This window comes from Lithobates pipiens, unplaced genomic scaffold (assembly GCF_037356315.1).
Source record: "Lithobates pipiens isolate NorthernLeopardFrog02 unplaced genomic scaffold, aLitPip1_a1.2 Scaffold_16, whole genome shotgun sequence".
In the NCBI taxonomy this organism is placed as follows: domain Eukaryota; kingdom Metazoa; phylum Chordata; class Amphibia; order Anura; family Ranidae; genus Lithobates; species Lithobates pipiens.
In genome coordinates, this window is record NW_027507748.1 from 294,456,908 (window position 1) to 294,466,921 (window position 10,014).

Below are 10,014 nucleotides of genomic sequence, written 5' to 3' on the forward strand. Positions count from 1 at the left end.
CTCATCGGAACAATTACTTTTCAAACATATAATACCATCCTAGGCTCTTCTACAAAACCTATAATGCTATTTCTTTAACACTTTCGGAGCCCAGGGCAATTATATCAATCCAAAATATAGTACACCTGTTAATATTGAAAAATACATTCCAAACCTTTAACAATATGAGGAAAGGCAATTGCACAATTAAAAACATTCCTTAAAGTCAGACTCTAACTGGAATAATCAATATACCCCAGCTACAAGTTAAAATGTTACTCTTAAAAATGTATATTTTGCAATTATCTTAAACCTTTTAAATCTACTTAATTATCTGATCAGATTCCTCAAAATACAGCAAATACATGTAATCTAACCACTTCAGCCCGAAAGGATTTGCCCCCTTCCTGACCAGGCCATTTTTTGCGATACAGCACTGCGTTATTTTATCTCACAATTGCAAGGTCGTGCAACATTGTACTCAAACAAAATGTATGTCCCTTTTTCCCCACAAATGGAGCTTTCTTTTAGTGGTATTTGATCACCTTGGTTTTTATTTTTTGTGCTATAAACAAAAAAAGAGAGACAATTTTGAAAAAAAAAACGCAATATTTTTAACTTTTTGCTATAATAAATATCCCCCAAAATATATATAAAAAAATATTTTCTTCAGTTTAGGCTGATATGTATTCTTCGATATATTTTAGTAAAGCACACATCCCCATTCTCATTCTGTCAGGAGCGATTGCCCAGCGGACATCGAGTCTGCCAGGCACGCGCATCGGCTCTGGGGACATGCTGTGGGTGTGCGTGCCTGCAATAGCATTTTAAAGAGCCGATGTACTCCTACGGCAATTTGCACAGCCATGCCAACCTGCCACCTTGCAACTGTGGCAGCTGGATGGCTAGTGGTTAATAGTGACATTACGTTCTCCATATGTGATTCCAATTAACAGTGCAGTGGGCATAGGCTTAATATAAAATTATATGATCATTATTAAATGTATAGTTAATAATATGTGCCCACCACATTCCATGAACATGCTAACAGTACTAACAGTAGTTGCAACCTTTCAACAAGTCCTAGCCTTTCAGTGAGTCCTGGCATTGCTGGAATGGAGAGTGAATGTTGAGAAGGGTTTAGTTAAAACATACTTTAAATCTATATAGATAACTTCTCTTAACTAAACCCTTCTCAACATTCACTCTCCATTCCAGCAATGCTAGGACTCACTGAATATGAAATGCAAATGTAGCAACATGCATTCTGGAAAAATATGAATAATATATAATCTCAAATAATACATATAACCATGAAGTGAACCCATAAAATATATATATATATATATATATATATATATATATATATATACACATATATATGTTTTTACAGGTAAAAACAATACACTTTTATTCTAGAAGTCACAAATAGGTATCAAAATGAAGAGGTGACAGAGGAAATGCAGGCTGTATAATAAACAGGCTTAAAGAGCTGATGGTGTGGAGGATGCTAATGGGTGGAGCTATGAGCCAACTATACACAATAGGCAGAAAGGGATTGTAGGGCATTTAGAACGCTTAAGAGTCTTCCTCATTTGCACTGTCCCCCTTATCTTCTCCCTCCTCTGTTTCTTTATCACCATCTTTAATTTCTTCAAGTGTGTCCTCTCCCTGATCATCATCATCAAGTAAATCTCCCTCTTCGCCAGAATCTCCTTCTTCCTCTGCAGCCATCTTAACACTTGTTTCTTCCTTCTTCACAGAGCTGTCACTCTGTTCTTCATCCATCTTTGTCTCTGGTTTAGATTGCTCATGTTCAATTCGCTCTAAGCTTTCCAGAAGAGAGTCTACTCTCTGTTTTATCTAACTGAGCTCCTTTTTGATTGTCTGAAGATCATCTCCCTTCAATCTATTAGACTTGGATGATCCCCCTGCTTACCACTCTTGGGGTTAAAGCTCTTTCCACGGCATGAAGTGTTACCAGAAACCCTCTGAAGTTTTGAAGGTACAACAGCTCTGGCAATAGGTGGTGGTGAGGGTACTCTGGCTGCAAAATATCCATCATAGTAGTCTCTCTGAAAATCATAGTTCAGTTGAAATACAGACCTATACATATCAGCTGCTGATAGTTTCATTCCTCCTTTTCCTTTGTTGGCTTTGGGCTCTGAAGCAAGGTTTATGTCCAGGACTTGCCCAGCTATCATGCGTCCATCTTCACCTGCTACAACTGTATGGGGAGTGCGCTCATTGTTGTATTGTACAAATGCAAAACCCTTGTGTACAGAGCAGCCCACAATTTTTCCATATTTAGAAAAGATTGCTTCTTCGTCTGCTTTCTTCACCACTAATGCGTTTAGGTTCCCAATAAACACTCGGGACTTCAAAGAACGGGGATCTGTTTTATTAGTGATGTTGCTGGCCATCATGTCTTGATATTTCAAAAAAAAATTCTTCACTCTTTTTCTTCAGGTTATTAACCTGCCTTAAATGCTTGAAACGGTGGTGGCGACAATGGCGGTGACTACACCAAGGAACGCGAAGGAAAGGGGGGTAATAAATAAACAAGGGAACAGCGACTAAAGGAAGACAATGACAGAGGGCAACTGTTCTTTCTCTGGCACAAAATGGCGGTGAGTCCCCAAAAAATAAAATTTACAAGCATTTATTTTATCATATCATCTACCTCAATATTTCAACTTCTATTATTGATTATATAAAACAAAGATGACAATATTATATGTGTTAAAATTAAGTGATATTTATCTAAGAAATAAGTAATAATATTCTATTCAATGCCACCCCTTTTTTAGTTTCAATACTAATACATGGGCTTACATATATCTCAAAAAATCTCAATGTCTACTGCGTAGTTTGAGAATGACTGCAAAAAAATTACTTCATCCTTAATTTTGTCTTTTGACTTTTGTAAATCAGTACATTTAATTATTCTCAACCCTGGCTAATTCTATTTGCTAAAACACTTCCTGTTTTTCCATACTTCAAGCAGAAATAAAATTGCGAGCATACAAGCAAATATATCTATGGCAATGCACATATATCATGTGACTACGAATTATATTATATTATTAAGTTGCACATCCAAAATATTACTATACATTCCCCTAATTCCAGCTAACATCCTAGGATCTGGACAGCCCTTGATGATCTCATTTAATTCCTGACTATCCCTTGGTTCAAGTATACTTCATAATTAAAATTAATTTTCCCACAAAGCTTTGTCAAACATGGACACTTCCCAGGAATGGTATACTTAGCCATTAATGTCTCCTATGTTCACTTTAAACCTCGAAGCTCTGTAATGTCACTTCCCGTTTTTTAAAACTATATATTTTTTTCTGCTTGTTTTGTCTCTAAACTATATGGTGTCAACTTGTAGAATGAAAATTTTCATCAGACATATTGGTAGCATGCTCATTTACCTGCGATAATGCATTTACCTGTAGAAACAGTGTTCCTAAGCTTCTAGATGTGAGCTCCACCTGGCCTAGGACTGGTAAGTTCCATTAACTTTTCCACTGTAATCCTAAAACCTTAATACTCCCTGAGCTTTCTGGCTGATCTTTTTATAATTTAATTTAACTTTCATTAATAAATAACCCCTCTCTTACTTTTCCTTTGAATCTTAACTTACATTACCCTCTACGATGTAGGTAGTTTTCATTAAAAACACCTTTAAACTTACTTACTTTATCCTTACCACAACAAAACAACCACCCCCAGCGCACCTTTGCACCTTTGTATTACACCTTAGTAATGGGGAGACTTCATATAACTCATATACTATTGTACTGTAACCTCGACTGGTCCATTAATATTCATCTCTTTATGTAATGTATATCTATTCTATTTTCTTGAGATATTTGTTGACACTCTGTTAGAATATAAATATCCATTTCTACCCCTCTGTTGGAATGCACCGGTGGCTGTGACAACTTAAGCAAAGAAACTTTCTCTTGTTTAACCCTTATGATATCCCTTCAATTTCTCTGTGTAACTCTGGTTATACATTTTTGTATAGTAGTTAAAACTTTAAGTTTAACCATTCAGCCCAGGAAGATTTTACCCCCTTCCTGACCAGGGCACTTTTTGCGATTTGGCACTGCGTCACTTTAACTGACAATTGTGTGGTTGTGCGATGTTGTACCCAAACTAAATGGAATTTTTCCAACAAATAGAGCTTTATTTTGGTGGTATTTGATCACCTCTGTGTTTTTATATTTTTTGCACTATAAACAAAAAAAGAGAGACAATTGTGAAAAAAACACAATATTTTTTACTTTTTGCTATAATAAATATCCCCCAAAAATATATATAAATTTTTTTATTTTCCTCAGTTTAGGCTATGTATTCTTCAAAATATTTTTGGTAAAATAAATCGCAATAAGCGTTTATTGATTGGTTTGTGCATCTTTGTGCAAAGATTCTACAAAATAGGGGGTAGTTTTATGCCATTTTTTTTTATTAGTAATGGCGGTGATCTGCAATTTTTGTTCTCAATAATTTTTATTAAATTCAATCAGTAGCAAAACAGTTGCAGTTTGTACAACATATTACAATCAGAATCGTTATTTAAGGCAGCATACTTATTGAGTTCTTAATTTGTTATTATCATGTAAATGGTGACAAGTTTGTACAGAAATATGCATCAATAAAACTAACACATGTTAAAAAAAAGACGCTAAATAAAAGAAAAAACAAAACATTAGTAACAGTCAAGGCGATTATCTATTAGACCTTTATAGACCAGGAGGTCGCGTTCTCAATCACTACGCGCTCTACGTCTTTATTCTTATACCAGCTGTTCCATGGATCCCACAATTTTTTTGCCCTAGGGTAATTTCCTACTGCTGAGGCGTGCATTACCTCATAGGAACCATTGGTATGCGTGAGCTGTATCACTTCTGTGAGTATGGGGGGGGGTCGCTTTCTTCCAATGTCTCAATATAGTCATTCTAGTGGACAATAGGATGTGGGATATCACAAACCTGTAAGATGCTGGTATGAGGAGTAATTCCAATGACAGGAGCGCCATCCCCAGCGAGAGTTCGTGTGGCGTACCTGTGATTTCTGTCATCAACCCCTCCACCCGAATCCAAAGTGTTCTCAACCTGGGACAGGACCATAATATATGGATTAGTGTGCCCATGTTTCCGCAGTCCCTCCAACAATCTGAGGAGGTGCCCGGAAACATCTTGGCTAGGCAATGGGGAGTTAGGTACCATCTAAGTGCAATCTTATGATGCATTTCGCTCAGGTTAGTGCTTTTTGTAGAAGAATGCAATAATCGTAGTGATGTTTCCCAGTGCTGTGATGTGTATGCTGTTCCTAATTCCCGCTCCCAAGCCACCATGGATGGGGACTTAATACATATGTTTTTTTCTTGGAGACTCGAATAGATGAGTGAAATATCTTTACCCCTATCTGAGTCTAATTGGTAGAATTGTGTCAATTTGATAGGTAATTCTATAATAAGATGAGGATGTTTTTTTTATTAGGTGCACTATCTGTGAGTACCTATAGAGCTCTGTTTTCAGTAGCTGGTATTCGTTTTGTAGGCTAGAAAATTGCTTAACTACAGGGCCAACCATTATTTAATTCAACCAATTAATCCCTCTGTCTCTCCATTTTGACAAGTTAATGTCAGGTATCATATGGGTTAGTACAGACAAGGGGAACTTCAGTGGCGCCGTAGCCCCCCCTCCGCTCCCCCCTCCTTACACATGTGCATCCATGCTCTAATTGTGGCTAGTATTGGTGGGGAAATCATCTTATTTAAAGATTTGTAATGTTGAGCAGTCAGTATAAAGTCTCTAAGGTTCCCTTTTGGTACTTGCTGGAGAGTGTGCTTTCAATATCTTTCCATACCGCATTGAAGTCTTCTCTCATCCAATGCTGGAGCTGGGCTAGAATGGCTGCAAAGTAGTAGTCCTGCACCTGAACATGTCCCACTCCCCCCGCCTTTTTATGCTTAATAAATCCGCTGAAGGCACACCTCGCCCTTTTACCTTTCCATAAGAATTTATTAATGATAGCTTGTAAAGAGCGAAAATATGAGTTGGGAAGTGGTATCGGCACTGTTCTAAATTGGTACAGCAGCTTCGGGAGTATTTGCATTTTAAAGGCCGCTAATCTCCCGAGCCACCATAACTCATTATGGGCAATATTAGATAACTGGGTCTCCATAGAATTTAAGCAGGATGTATAATTTTCCGATATAAGGTCTTCTGTTCTAGGGGTAAGGGTTATTCCTAAGTATTTGATGCCCTCTGATTTCCAAATATAGGGGAATTTTCGTTTGAGTTCCTGACATTCCCCCTCCGGTGTTCCTAGGTTCAGTACATATGACTTGGTTTCATTAACCTTTTAATACGATATCTCATTAAAGAGTGACAATGCTTCATGCACACAGGGAAGGGATGTACTTGGATTGGAGAGCATCAATATTATGTCATCAGCAAAGAGGCTTATGGTATGGATGGGGTTACCGATTTCTATACCTGAGATACTTGGATGAGAGCGAATATAAGTAGCCAGAGGTTCCATCAGCAGATTGAAGATCAGCGGGGAGAGTGGGCAGCCCTGTCTAGTCCCGTTGATAATCCCAAATGGGGTAGACAGAGCCCCTGAGATATAAACTCTTGCAGATGGAGATGAGTAAAGTGCCATGATTGCATTATAAATAAACCCCATGAAGCCGAATTTCCGTAGGACCACCTCCAAGAAATCCCAATGAATCCTGTCAAACGCCTTCTCTGCGTCCAAAGCTAGGAGCAGAGAAGGCGTCCAACGTACCCCACTCACATGAATAACATTTATCAGGTGCCTAGTAGCGTCAGCAGTCTGTCTACCCTTGGTGAACCCAGATTGATCCCTATCTATGAGGGAAGGTAATATATCCACCAATCGCGATGCTAAGAGTTTTGCGTATATCTTAACGTCATTGTTCAACAATGAAATAGGTCAGAAATTCTGTGGTATGTCTGGTTCCTTACCCAGTTTTGGCAAAGCCACAATCAGAGCCTGTAACATCTCAGTGGGGAAGGAGGAGGAAGCAGCAGCAGATCCAAACACCTTTGCCAAATGAGGTGCTAATATGTCTTGGGATGTTCTATAGTATTCCCCTGTGAACCCATCAGGTCCGGGGGATTTGTTAAGTGGAAGTGTTAATATAATTTGTTTTATTTCCTCAGTTGTTATTGGAGAGTTCAGTTCCCTGAGCTGTTCCTGTGTCAGTGTAGGGATCTTAAGTTGATCCAAAAACCTCTGAATGATTTCTGGCGTGGGTTGTGGTACAGTGGTGTCATCTTTTATATTGTAAAGTGAGCTATAGTAATGGCTGAATGCATCCGCTATGTGTTGTGGGTGATGTTGTTTGTTGTGGGTGATAGGATGTTTCACAAAGGGAATTTAAACTGTATTTTTTATTGAGAGAATTTTTTTACAGAAAATGAAAAGATACAGAACTGACAATAGACAAAGAAAGTCTGGAGCATACCATATTAGAGAGACTGATATAACCGCATGGTGGCTACAGATATACAGTAGCAGCCCAAGGATAAAAATAACTAACTAAAAGAAAACAAAGAAAAACAGAACGCATAAAGGAAATAAACAACAGAAAAGTATTACGTAAAACAATATAAAAATAAAAAGAAAGACTGAGAGACATCATATATGTCGTAATGCAGGGGTTGGGGTCTTGAACTGGAGCTTCAATAACATGACTAACATCTGATAAAAGAGGGTTACATACCACTATAAATTTCCTCAAGAGATAAGGTAAGCTTCGGGTGGCCGATGGGCTAGCATAAAAAGACTTAAAGTACCGACAAGATACAAAACATTGGGGAGTGAGAAGGCCAGGGAACACTATGAGATGGACACCGACCAGGTGGCTAGGGGTACCAAGGGCACCTGTGGGAGTCCAAAGGTCGAGGCATCCCATGGGGCCCAAATCACGCCAAACCGGTCAATCCCATCCTCCACCATAGCCGTCAAATGTTCCATCCTGCATATGTCCTTGATGGTTTGTATCAGCTGAGTCTGCGTTGGGGGCTGAGTAGACAACCAATTAGAGGGGATAGCTCTTTTAGCAGCAAGCAGCACATAGGAGGCTAATTCATTAGCTGCCTTCCCCAACTCCGGGAAGGGAAGGCCTAGGAGAAGGTGGACAGGATCTAATGGAATGGGGGTGTCAAAGATCTGCCGGAGCATGTGAGATACCATGGCCCAGAAAGGAGTAATTAGAGCACATTGCCAAAAGATATGATAATACGTTCCCTTGGTCCTCCCACACCTCCAGCACATGGGAGAAAGAGAGGGGTCATACCGATGAATAACCTCGGGGGTCCTATACCAGAACAGTAGGACTTTATATGCTGTCTCTCTCTGTGCCACGCATCTGGAAATTTTAGAGGTGGAGGACCAAATTCTGGACCATTGCGGGAGGGTGATTTGTTGATTAAGGAGCTGCGTCCATTTATCCATGTAGGAGTGGGATAGGGCAGTGAGAGAGGACCTTTGCTGGAGTATATGGTAAATACTAGAGATAAGCTTTGCTTGGTAGGGGCCCTGGGAGCAGAGCAGCTCAAAAGGCGTTGGTGTGGCGAGGGAGAGAGAGGGGGAAAGAGTGGAAAAGTAGTGAGTTATCTGGAGGTACGAATACCGCATGTGGTTTGGGAGTTGACTGTCAGTTTGGAGGACCGAAAAGGGCTTAAGTTTACGCGTGACAGGGTGAACGATGTGGCGGAGTTGGAACAATCCCTCTTTAGCCCAGGGGAACATACGAAAATGCGATAGACTGTCAGGAACTAAAGGGTTAAACAGCACATTAGAGAGGGGGGGACAGGGTGATGACAATGCAAATTTGGAAGAGCAGGAACGCCACAGTCTAAGCGTGAACAACATGGGACCCAGGAAGAAATCCAGCAGCCCGGGGTCCCCCATTGTCCCTGGCGACCACGCCAAGGAGCAAGGATGGGTCGGATATAGGGAACCCATCTCAATCTCCGTCCAGCGATTCGGAGGTCTCAGGCACGACCAAGACACTATCGGGCGCAAATGAGATGCCAGATAGTATTTGTAGATGTCCGGGGCACCCATGCCCCCCTGATCCTTGGGGGCAAACATCACCGACCCGGCCACTCTATGGGCCCTGCCATTCCAAATAAATTTCAAGAACCAGAACTTAAGCAACTTAATCTGTGACATAGGGATGGGGACAGGCAAGGTTTCAAAGTAATATAACAGTTTGGGCATGATGGACATTTTTAGCACATTAATTCGGCCTATCCAGGACAGAGGAAGGGAGGTCCATCGAGATAACATACTGTTGATAGACTTAAACAAAGGGATGTAATTGGTCGGATAAAGGGCGGCGTAGGAAGTCGTTAGCTGAACCCCAAGATATTTGAGGGACGATGCGCACCATCGGTAGGGGAATGTATTTTGCAGACACAGAAGTTCCTCCGGGGGAACATGGAGGGGGAGGGCCTCCGTCTTCGCCGTGTTGACCTTATAGCCTGATAGGGAGCTAAATTGAGTGAGTAGGGCATGCAGGGAAGGGAGGGAAATGTGGGGACTGGTCAGAGTAAGGAGGACGTCATCCGCAAATAAGGATAATTTATACTCCCTTTGCCGCATGGGAACCCCCTTGATATCAGGGTGAGATCTAATAGCCTCTGCCAGGGGCTCTAGGCAGAGTATAAAGAGGAGCGGGGAGAGAGGGCAACCCTGTCTCGTCCCATTTGTCATAGGGAATGATTGGGAGGTGAAGGACAGTAATCGGACCTGAGAAGAGGGGTTGGAGTATAGGGATTGTAGTGCGGAGAGAAAGGGTCCCCGTAGGCCAAATCTAGTGAGGGTCGCGAACATGTAGGGCCAGCTTAACCTGTCAAATGCCTTTTGGGCGTCCAGACTGAGAATCAGGGCGGGGAGACGAACCCTGTTCAGCATGTCAATTAGGTCTATAGTTCGCCGGGTGTTATCACCCGCATGCCTGGTTGGAACGAAGCC

The 10,014-nt window shown here is 40.8% G+C and overlaps 1 pseudogene; it reads right to left on the reverse strand.

Annotated features, from left to right (window-relative positions):
- Positions 1–1,482: 1,482 nt before the first annotated feature.
- Positions 1,483–2,402, reverse strand: LOC143984349 (heterogeneous nuclear ribonucleoprotein C pseudogene; annotated as a pseudogene).
- Positions 2,403–10,014: the final 7,612 nt, after the last annotated feature.